Here is a 12421-nt window from a genome sequence, read left to right on the forward strand (position 1 = left end):
CTTGGTTTGAGAAATTACTACGAATGGCCAAACCATATACTAAGGTGGTATTTATACCATATTTGAATGGTCTTAGTACCATCTGGAGGTGTATTTCTAGACCGATTATCTATCGTGCAAATAGTAATCGTAAAGTATATACCTGGGCTGTTTTATCCTGGAGGCGGCGCGGTAGTTCGACTATTTTGCATAATTTTGGATAGTACCACGAAACGTCTTAAAGAGAGCGACCTAGTCCGCGACTCGACCCGGTAATTTCTTCGGTGGAAAACTTGTTAAATATCGTGATCGAACATGGAGGCCTATAGTCTTTGGCGTGATATTCTTGTAACCTGTGATGGTGCCCTAATTCTTTCTTCTTTGTGTAAGGGTAGATTTTTTAAGTTTATGTTGTGTCCACTTGGTGGAAAGAAACCTCCCTCTTTAGGTTCAAAAAAGACGATCCTACTAACTGGTTCGAGAAAAGTCTATTTAATAAGGTAGGATCAGGTTTTCAAACCTCCTTTTGGACAAACTTTTGAATAGGGAATATTCTTATTAAGATTAGGTTCTAGAGATTCTTCACCATCTCTCATGTTCAAGATGAAAGTGTGGTGGGATAGGTATGTGGGAAGATGAAAGGTTTTCTTGAGACTTGAGATGGAGGAGATTGTTCTCTGTCCATGAATAATCTCTAGCCTTTGATTTCTTTTCGATTCTTCCAAGAGGTTCATGTAAATGATGAGAGTGATAGATGAGTTTTGAGACATAATAGAGCTGACCATTTTTATGTGGCTTTTGCATATCAAATTCAAGTGGATCTTCCTTCTTTGATGCTCACTTTGTGAGGGAGAATTCAACTTTTATTCAAATGGTATTTTCTTGACAATTTTTGTTCGATAAGTTTTCTTGTAGAGAGAATCTTTTCAAGTGGAGGGTCATTGTCGATCCAAGTGGTATCTTTTGTATCTTGTGTGGGGATTTGTTAGAATTTGCCTCTCATTTGTTTCTTACCCCTAATTTAGCTTCTATTGTGTGGTATACTATTTTTAAGTGGGCGGGTTGCATGTGGCTTTTCCTAGAGATCTTAGGATTTTTTTTATAGTTTTTTCTATCTTTAGGAGTTAAGGTTAAGTTAAAGGAGAGGTTTTACTATGATTTGACATGTGGTGTGAATTATTTGGTTTGTGCATAATGATAAGATTTTCTCTAATGCTTCAACAAACATGAAAGAGGTGGAGGAAAGACTATTTTTGACTTGAAATTGGTTTCTTTTTAGGTCAGTGACAAATTCATACTCTTTCTGTAAGTTGTTCTTGAAGTTGTTCACTGATTATTGTATTACAAGTGGATTCTTTGTTCAGTTGGTGGTCGTCTATGTAGCACCGACACCTCTGAAAAACGGCGTGTCCGTGTCAGTATCAGACACTTGCACCGACACTTGTGATTACGTTTAATTTATTATTTTTTCAAATTATTACAAGTGTCGCCGTGTCAGTGTCGGGGTCAAATTTGGGGTGTCCGTGCTTCATAGGTGGTCGTACTCATGGTCTAAGGTCTAACGAGTTTCTTATTTGGTAGAGTTGTACGAGATTCTTTTTTAGGCTTTCTCTTTAGCCATTTGATTTTTGTTGTTCTTTTGTAGCCTTTTGTTTCATTGTTTGTTACCTCTATTTCAATTTTTAGGGTGTTTTTATTTCCGAATTTACCAAATTCACTTTTTTTTTTTTTTTTTTTTTTTTTTTTTTTTTTTTACGAAAAATGGATGTTTTAAGATATTTGTTAAAAAAATAAATTCAAGGCGTATCAATTATATTAATTGGTCTAATTAAAAAATAAGACAAAAAAAAATCTTTAGTTGATCTAATTTTTCAGAAATTAATTGGTCTAATTGATATCATCTCTTTCATCTCTTTCAAATGCTTTTTAGTAAAAATAATTTTTAAATTTAATATTAACTATAATACTAAAAAAAAAGAAATTTTTGGTCTTATTTTTTATGATATATGAGACCAATTAATATATGAAAAAGAATGTGTGATATTAAAGAATATTTACATAATTTATAATAATTAATTATTCAATTAATAATATGAACAGTATTTAAATTTTAAAAATAAAAACTATTGAATTAAAATGATACATATCTTAATTAATACAATTGATACACCTTAATTTCAATTTTTTTAATAAATATTAAGTTATTTTAAAAATGCCTCTCCGAAAAACCCAAAGACCAAATATTGGATTATTCCAAAAATACATCTCCGAAAACACCCGAAAACAAGTGAGTGTAAATTTGAAAATGCCATTCAGAAACACATTGATTTGGAGTGCGTTTGAAATACACTTCCAAAGAGTATTTTTGAGTTTTCGGAGATTTTTCCCCCACTCCTACAAGGTGTAGGAGAAATTCCCCTCCAATTATTATATCTTTAGAATTTACTACTTGATATACTCAATCGAGGGAAATACCATTTAAAAAAGTAACAAAAGCTGGCAAGAGTCAAAATTTAATATTGAATTTGAATGTTCAATTAATACAAGCAAACAGCTGTTGATAAGATATAGTACTTTATATTTTAAACACCATTGACAATGGAAAGTATAAAAAACTCCATTAAGGTCAGTTACAGAGTTTGCCAGCTAAATTGCAGCTCCATTTTCAATTTTGGCACAACCTACAACCAAATACATTTTTTGAGGTTGGAATCAAAACTACCACAAAAGCTCAATGAGTTCAATATTGCACTAATAACTCTACTATGAGATTATAGAAAAATGATAGAAAATATACCTGTCAGCTGCACAAGGGACTTGATTCTACTAAGTTTATTTACACAATGACCGCGCTCCTTCGGGGAAAAAGGAGTGAAATGCAATCACCTTCTACTTTAAAAACAAATTTTGATGTACATCCTCTTTTATTGTTTTCTGATTGTTCTTTCTTTATCCACAAGAAAATAAGAATAGAATTCTACCACTAATCCCAAAATTGTACAAGACCTGCACATAAATCATGATTCAAGTCAGGAAAAAAAATGGCGATTTAGAAATGAAAGTTAAAGTAAAAATCAAAGGAATGCTGACCTTAGTCTTACTCTCCTTGACTCACCAAGAGGAGCAAGTGCGAGTTCCACTGGTAGAGGTGAGATTACAACCACCTAACCAGAAGTTACAATGTCTACACATTTACAAATTGACAAAATAATAACCCCTCCAAATGAGAACAAAAGATGATAACTAAATTTCAAAACTTCTAAATCTATCCATATCCACGTATCATATCGGCGATTTACAATCCTGATGTAGCATCATCATTCCACGTATCTGAGTTGCTCAGAATCTGCTTTACGGAAGCTGACTTCTGAATGCCTCCACACCATCTCAGGTTTGCCAAAGATTTCAAAGCATATAGCTTCATCAGTTGGCAAGACTCGTTAAAGATCCAACACAATAAACCGTGCCCTTCATAATCGAGAACATCTTTTTGTCGTTGAAGGTTTTATACACGACGAAGAAAGAAACAAATGTTCTTAGTGGGCTAGAACCATTTCATGACTAATTGGACCTTTTAACGATGAATGACCTCCACAGCAAGCCGTACCAGACGTAGTAACCCCTCTACATCTTGAAAGCTAAAATCAAGAGCCTTCTTAATAGAGGAAATACCATCGGCATTCTTACCCACACCCATGCTTGCATTGGCAGCTGCAAAAGCATTCCGTGATTTCTTTGAGGCTTCCATGGCAAAATTCACATCCTGAGCCTGCAGTTATACATGTCAATCAGTCAATTCTATATTGCTTACAAGATCTAATCACTCCCGATCTGCATGACAATCAATGAATTCACATGATCAAGATCCGTGTCTTTCTCACTCTTAAGGAATATGCATGTATGCATTCTCCTTCTATAAAGTTTTGTAAGACAATTTTCCCCAACACGCAAGCAGGATGGTTTTTATTAATATCATTCTTCTACAAAGAACTATGTACTTACATAACTAAGTATCCTCACAAAATTGGGACGACTTCGTGCAGCAATAACATGATTTCCAGCAACATGAGGTGAATTGACACTCTTGGATAGGGCAACTTTGTCAGCTGCTGTAGAGTTGTTAACATTGTCAACATCAGAGGCTGATGATGATGGAGATTCACCTGACAAATGAAACAAGGTCCAAAACAAACCAAAAATATCAGAGTTTTATCTATGTCCATCTCACCGCCACCATAGTCTCAAGATGAGTAACAGTCAAGAAAAAGAGAAACAGTCCTCGGTTCATGCATTGAAAGGAAAACATATTTTCGACTAATTAATAATAACAAACAAAATGAGCCAAATATACTGTTTTCATCCGTCTCTTTCCCATCATCCTGCCATATGAAATTCTTGTCATAATGCACACGACATTATATAATTCTTTGACAAAATATCTTAAAGCTTACAGATGTTGAAGCTAGGACTAGGATCAATATTATGTTCATTTATCAAACACAGATGGTTTGATAGGATGTCCAGGGTGCATGACCAAATCAAATGGAAAGAGAGGAATTAAGAAAGAGAACCATTGCATCATGAAACAGTAAAAATAACACAACATGATTTCTTACCAAGAGGAGTCATTTGCAGGGCAGACTGCAACTCATACCGATCTCTGCTTGCACTAGTATGTGAAGAATATATTACCCTCATATATGCCACCTCCGTGCATTTGTAGGCCAGAGCAGCTGAAGCCATATCTTTTGATTTCTCATATTCGTGGGCACAAAACCTACCAAATATAAAATATCAATATGATTATGAAAGCATGTTTACATCCAAATATAAGTAAAAATAAAAGGAATAATATTTTATAGAGAAAAGTATTGAAAACAAGGATGACAATATTATCCTTAAAACAACTTAAAGCAAGGTGACAAATAAAAACTGTCTTACTCGCACAATTTTGCTGTGCTACTGTACATCTGCTTTGATTGAATCATCTCACTGTGTTTTGCGTTATCACTGTTACCAGATTCTAATAGAGAGGCTCCATGAAGAAACTTAAGGGCTGCCTGGAAGTACAGGTTTGTGCTCTCATGAGTGGATCCAGAATTCTGCGTGATAAACTCAGAGTTAGTAAAGCAACCACGAAGAAGAGAAAAAATATCAATAGCTAAAAGGACAGTGCAAAAACCTTAAGACGATCAGCCAGGTGCTTAAGATCTTTAGCTTCTCTAACAGCATTGTTAGCAGCATGGGTATAAGAATCCTTTCTAAGTGGACTAGGGGCATCAGGTTCCTTGGATCTGTGTCCATTAACTGCATGGTTTTTGGAACCAATTTGCTGAGTTCCATTTTGATGATCAGCCTTTTTCGATTGCTTTTTTTGCAGCTTTGATGCATCATCGGCTTTGGACGGATCAACTTCCACATCTCCATTCCCTCTATGGGCACCAGCAACTGGTCGTGGGCAATGACTCAGAATCTCAGCTTGAGACTTCCCTTTTCCAAGCACTTCTTGATCAGGTCTTTCCGAAAGAGACCTCTTTGAAGATCTTTCGGCATCACAGTCTGCCAACTGATTCTTACTGGGAGCATGCAATGGTTCCCATTTGCTTGGGGCTTTAACACGAACCTCTTGAGCATCATGCTCCCTCTTTCCATGATTCTCTTTTTTCCTACTCTCATTTTTTCCTGTTGAGTCTTTTTTGCTAGCATGAATATTCTCATTCTGGTCAGGCTTGAGCCCAAATTTATCCTGCAACTTAACTTTTCCATCCCTACGCGGAGACTGATCTGGCAGTTGACTAGGAGAACTAAAGGTCTTGACTTTTACTTCATGGGGCTCTGACTTACAGCCCTGCTTGTTTTCCTCCAAATCTGATTCCAAGCCAGTTTTCCTTGCGTGAGACATGCTGGCATTAGCATAATGAATACCATTCCTGTCTTCGCCGTGATCCTTAATCTGCTCTGCACCTGGATATGTCCCATCCAGGGTCACAAGTTCAGCACCACCATTGCTATAATGGCTGGTTGTTTGAGCTTTAGGCTTAGTATCTGACATATGATTAACACCCTTGCCCTGAAAATCAGACCTGTGGGCCATGGAGAAAGATTTGTCCTTCCTAGCTGTCTCCGAACGATCACTTGCACCATCATCTTCCCCGTCTAAGCATCTTTTTGGACTATCCACAGCAGCAGTATCATGAGGCACATCTTTCCCCATAACTTCTCTGTTTGAAAACTTATCTGTATTTAAAATTCTTAAAGGCGAGGAGGAAACTGATTCCACAGGGGAGCCCTTCGTTTCCTGGAAGCTGGCTTTTGTTTTATGTGAGCCAGATACCTTAGAAGAGCTGGAAGTGGCCGCAACAGAAACCTGTACAGACCCCAAGTCCCTTTTCGAACTGTCCATGCCATCCATGCTCCGATGTGAATGATTGCTCCCAGGATTTTGCCTGGAATTTTGGTTCTTTGAATGACCAACTTTTTTGTCAGTCCTGCCACTGCCTTTACTAGCACTTGATTCTTTGCCTTCAGATCTTGAATTTCTTGCTTTCTTTTCCTTCCTGGAGCCACTGAACTCCTGCTCAGAAGTTCTACTCTCGTGTGGGAAAGGATTACCTGTGCTATGAGTTTGAGCATCTCGATAGTCCTTCAATTTCCTCTTTCTCACACTACCATTTGAACCATGATTCCCCAAATCCAGGGACCCCTCATCCAAGGAATCCCGACCCTTATCTTTTCTCTTCTCAGCAGAAACTAGCGGCCTGTCCTTTCCCAATTTGGAGTCACTCGAAGAGGAGTGGTCTCTCTTTCTAGATCGATCTTTGCCAGCTGAAGTAGTTGGCAAAGTGTTGTTTGAGCTATGATTGACCTTCCGAGAGGTTCCGTTCTGTTCTGGAATCCACTCTTTATCAGCAGATTGAACTAAGTCAGTCTTACTTTTCTTGGATGGCCTCGAACAATCTTCATCAGGATCCCTCCTGCTTTTCATATTCTTCGCATCACCTGTAACAAATTTTCAGAATCTAAGATGACATTATAGAAATTTAACAGGTCCCTGACTTCCTATACATTAGTTGATACGGAATTGATAAGCACAATGAATATATGGGTCAAGTAACCTCTATCAGAATTGTACTCCGGCATCCTTGGCTTATTTTTGTGTTTCTCCCCTGGAGCATCAGCCTCGCTCACAGCAGGAGATTTGTTCACGTCATTTAAGCTCCGACTTTTCACTGATGACTGCGGGTTTTTCTTAATAGAATGAGAAGATTGAGAAACGCCTTCTTTATTTGAAGAATTTGGAATTTCTTTCCCAACTCTTTTCTTCCCACCAGGCCCAGCATGCATATCATTATTTAGGTGGCGTTGACCAGGATGCTGCAAAGTTGCCCCAGTTCCCGAGACATTTAGCAGGTTGTTTTGAGCATCAAGAGAATGCCCTTGGTATAGAGAAAAAAGGGCTTTAGTGGTTTCATCCTCACTAAAACTACAACGATTCATGTCAGGCCTGCGGAAATATGCACATAATGTTAATTTGTGTCAAATAAATTACTTCAATAGCTTAAATTGCTAAATAAATGTACATAAATGTTAATTTGTTAGTTTTTAGTATTTTATTTATGAAATGAAACATGAACAAATATATATTTAAAAGTTTTAACCACTGAATTAGAACTTACAGCCAATTAAGCATGCTACACAGCCACTTTTCAGGTAGGCTTTCAGGATTTTTTCCAGCAGGAAGAAGACGCCATTTATGACACCTGTCGCACTGTACCCAATTATCTTCCATCTCAACAGGCGGCAACATTGCAGGAACCCCGTTTCCATTCTCTACAACAGTACTAGGAGCATTTCCAGTGTACCAGCCATTTGTGGCTGTTTTATGGTTTACTTCTGCTGTCAATGACTTATCAATTTTCTTACCACCTGATCTCTCCTTCGCTCCAAGATTTGTTTCGGCTACACTCCTCTCAACCGGCTCAGATTCCTTCGGTTTATCTTCAGAAGGGGTTTCCAGTGAATCAATTTTGTCCTCATCTTCTTCCAATTCTCCAAAGAAATCTTTATAAGCATCCCTAGCCTTTACGTGACCCTTTTGTACTTTGACGTCGTCAATTTCATTTTTTGATGTATAGCTATCATCGGAACTCTTTTTTGGTTTGGGAATCAAAGAGGATCCAACCTTCAGGTTTTCTTTTTCCCTCTCTATAACCATGGTGTCATGAATTCCCTTTGACTTCTTCTTCCCTCCAGGATAAGGATGTTCTGTCAAAGAAGGCAATGTCGTAATGTCTTGTTCGGCAAGCTATCTCTCTTATTAGCCTTCTTGGGAGGCTCTACACATTCAGTGCTTGATGTGGTCCTAATTTTGGAAACATTAGATTCAGCTATTATTGTGTCATCAAGCAAAACCTTATCACCCACAGCTTTTCTTCCAGAACCTCCTTTTGCCCTCTCAGAAAAACCATTCACTCCCGTAGATGCATGATCCACCCGTTCCTTTTGTGCTTGGTCCGACAAGGTTTTCTCCTTCAACACACCCTTGTTGGCTTCCTTCAATGAATTACATGGCCCGTCTGCATCCTTTACCGGATCATCGTAGAGAGGATATGAATTGGACAAAAGTGGAAGTTTCATGGTTTTTGAAACCAGTTCCTCCATATTCAATGCTTCTGCACTTTGTTCTTTCCTTGACGATACTCCAATATCATTATGAGTACTCTTCTTATCGAAACCCTTCACTTCCTTCGAGGACTCGTAACCCTCTAGAGGCTTCACTCTTTTCCCTCCGAAGAATTTTCTGTCACCTTTTACAGTATTAGATTTATTTAGTAACATGCCAGAACTTTCTTTATCATCAAGATGAACAGGACCGGGGATGCTATCTCTAGTACGCATTTCCTTCTCAATTAATTCAATGAGATCATCAGGAAGGGGCGACAACAGCTTAGGGAGGGTTGTAATAATCTGTTCCAAGCCACCATTTAAAAAAATATCTCATCAAGCTCAATACGAAGAAAATAGAGAATCTAATTGCAGGCAAATAATTCACCTTAATGATACTGGTAGGAGATTCAAAGCAATCATCTAGAGGACCATGAAAATTTCCTTCACTTCCCGAGGGGCTGTCATCCGGTGATGGAGACGGTGACAGATCAAGACCAAGTCCACTGTATATGTCAGCATTTATACGCGTCGACAAATCACCAGGACCCATTCTGATTCGAACTTTCAGTGGTTTCTGGTCTGATATGCTGCCAGCTTCAATGTTTACAGACTCGTGCTTAGAAATTAATGCATCAGCATTAGTGTTCGCCACAATATTTTCATGATTGGATCCATCATCTAAAGAGAATCCCTTCATTGTAGCCAGCCTCGAGGAGGTAGCAGAACCTGGGCCAAGTCTCGATAATTGAGCTCCGGTTGAACATTGTACAGCATCCCCGTGAACACTCTGTATAGTACAAGATAAATTAATATCAAGTATACCGAAAATGAAAAATAACAGAAGGGCTAGTCATAAATGCTTGTCTACATTCATCAATTTAGTTAAAAAATATGTTGCGGCCTATACCTCTGAATTGAAGTTATTCGGAGATCTGGGCGAATTTTGAGTATGATTTTTATGTGGAGTTCTTGGATGATTCCAAGCAGGAGAGCGCTGATAGGTTGGCAAAAATGATCCATAACCACCAAATTTTGCCCCTGTAATAATGTTTCTCGATATCATTAGAGCAAAAAACTATTTGTTTTACAAGCCTGTAGTCAGATGAATTAGGGTTCTAGGTTAAAACTTACCCAGATTCTCCGCGGACACCCCACCTTCAAAATCTTTCTGAAAGTGTCCAAGGACATCTTGAATTTTGTCATCCTTGAGTAAAAACCAAATTCACAAATCATTGAGAGAAAACAAAATGTAACAAATGAAGAAGAATCTAAATCAGAGATTCAGAACCCTAACGCGACGACGGAACAACACAACGCTCGATCTTTCTATCATTGAGCACAAATTGGGCATTAAATTTCAAATTAATTAAGTTCCTCAATTTCGTCAACACAAATAACCCTAAAAAATATTCGCTTTTTGAACCAGAAATGGTTAGAAATGAATTTCACAGCCATCTCGTTATTATAAAGGAAAACGACAAAACTATTTCCCTATCTTTGGTAGGCAAAATTATATTTACAAGTCAGTCAATCTTCGGGAAAACGGTATTCCAAAACTGTAAGTAGAAATTCAAAGTAAAAACAAATCAGAAGTGGAACATTTCCATAATCAGATTCAAATTATCAATCAAACATTACTTCAACTACTAAATGCATCATGTTGAAACTTGAAAATCACAAAAGCAACATAGAAACAATCAATACAAAAAATCTTCAAAATTACACACACAAACATTCATCAAATCCATTAAACTCACACTAAAATACAATCACATCCTCAAAATTATCCCAACCATTGAAATTGAATCCAACTATATTAAAGTCTTAGATCTAAACTACCAAAACAAGCACAAATTCAAAACTAGAAAACAACACCAAAACTAAACTAAAAACAGTAAAAAAAAAACTTACAATGTAAGAGAGGGCAACATCAGGATCAACAGTGGCGTCATAATCTTCACGGTTCTGATAAGAATAAGCTTCCCCTTCTTCAAGCTCAGACTCCACCATCTCTCTCCCTCTACTACCCAACCCTAACCCTAACCCTAACCCTAATCCCTTTATTTCATCTCTATCTCCAGCAGAAATCATTAAAACCAAAATTCACCAAACAAAAAAACTCAACAAAAAAAAAATCAAACCCTCCAACTTAAACCTTCACAATGACAACCCTTCTTCCAAATCCAGCTCCCTCTTCGATCCATTCTTCACAACCAAATTTCCACCAATAATTTTCAATCATAAAAACGATCATATAGAATTCACAACCTCAAATTCAACCAAAAAAATATATAAAAAAATAATTCAAAAAAAAAAAAAACCTCCGTAAATCGAAAAACAAGAGAGTTTGAATATTATTGTTCGTAAATTGTAGCTAGGATCGAATCAACAACAGAACAGAGTTTGTTGTTGTTGTTGTTGTCTCTGTCGTTCTCTTTTCTTTTTCTCTCTCTTGTTCTCTCACCGTGTCTCTGTTTTTGGTGAAAATACAGCAGCCGCGTTTTTTTTTAATTAATTAAAAAACAATCATTTTATTTATTTATTTATTTATTTTCGTTAGAAACAATAATTAAATTCCATGGTAAGAGAGAGATAAAGAAGAAGACTAGTTGATAAAAAGGGAAGAAAAACTGAGAAACAGAGAAAGAATGAAACAATTTTTTTACCCTTTGGATTCGATCTTCTAGTTTTTTTTTTTTGTGTTTCTTTCTACTTCAAACCCTTCCTATCCTAATGCCTTGTCGAAAAGGGTCACAACTCTTCGCCTGCTCACGCGCTTTGCTTGGCGCGTGTAATTACTATTTGTTTTTTTTACTGTTACACTTTTTACATTTATTAGTAGTTTTTTTTCGAATGTTTTTTAAAAAATAAGATATTAAACTGTTATAGAAAAAGATAAAAAGAATATTAAAAGTAATAAATTAAGATTTTTTTATAATTGTATTTTAAAAATATCTGATTGCACTCAAATAATAGACCAATACGGAAAATGTTAAACACGTGTCATGTGTAGTATGCTAAAGAAAGTTAAATGGAGGAGAAACAGTATTGAGGAGTAGATGCTGCTTAATTTGTTGAATTTTGTTGGCTTTATTATCAACTATATATATATATATATATATATATATATATATATATATATATATATATATATATATATATATATATATATATATATATATATATATATATATATATATATATATATATATATATATATATATATATATATAAAATTAAATATTTTTTTCTGATATAGTACTATGAAAGTTGTTAGTAAAAAAATATACATCCAACTATTTCTTGGTTGGAAAACTGTATATGGGTTTTAATAATGGAGATTAATATTTAATATTCTCAGATTTATATTTTATTATATTTTTAAAATAATTATTTTATATTTAATTTATTGTTTGTTAATTTGCTCTATAATTTTGATTATATATTATAATATAAAAATTCTACCTTATTAAAAAATTCTTGGGAAAAAATGTCATAAATTTGCATGATGAAAACTTTAATAGCATACATTTCATTTCATTTATATATAGAAAAAGTAATCAATAACCTTCCAGTTTAAAAAAAAAAAAAAAGCAAATCATTAACCTTATCACTTATGATCTATGTCTTGACATAAGGATATTAAAGATTCGATGGTATACAAAATATATCTACTAACCAATAATCTTTCTAGCTAGGATGTAAATCTCGGCAATGGAATGGAAGATTCTGTGATTCTTCCTCAACATATTTTTTCCTTTTTAGTGTTAAAACA

The 12421-nt window shown here is 35.7% G+C and overlaps 1 pseudogene; it reads right to left on the bottom strand.

The window, feature by feature from the left end:
* Positions 1-2476: 2476 nt before the first annotated feature.
* Positions 2477-11329, bottom strand: LOC131610852 (cysteine-tryptophan domain-containing zinc finger protein 3-like; annotated as a pseudogene).
* Positions 11330-12421: the final 1092 nt, after the last annotated feature.

This window comes from Vicia villosa, linkage group LG6, assembly GCF_029867415.1.
Source record: "Vicia villosa cultivar HV-30 ecotype Madison, WI linkage group LG6, Vvil1.0, whole genome shotgun sequence".
NCBI classification, from domain to species: domain Eukaryota; kingdom Viridiplantae; phylum Streptophyta; class Magnoliopsida; order Fabales; family Fabaceae; genus Vicia; species Vicia villosa.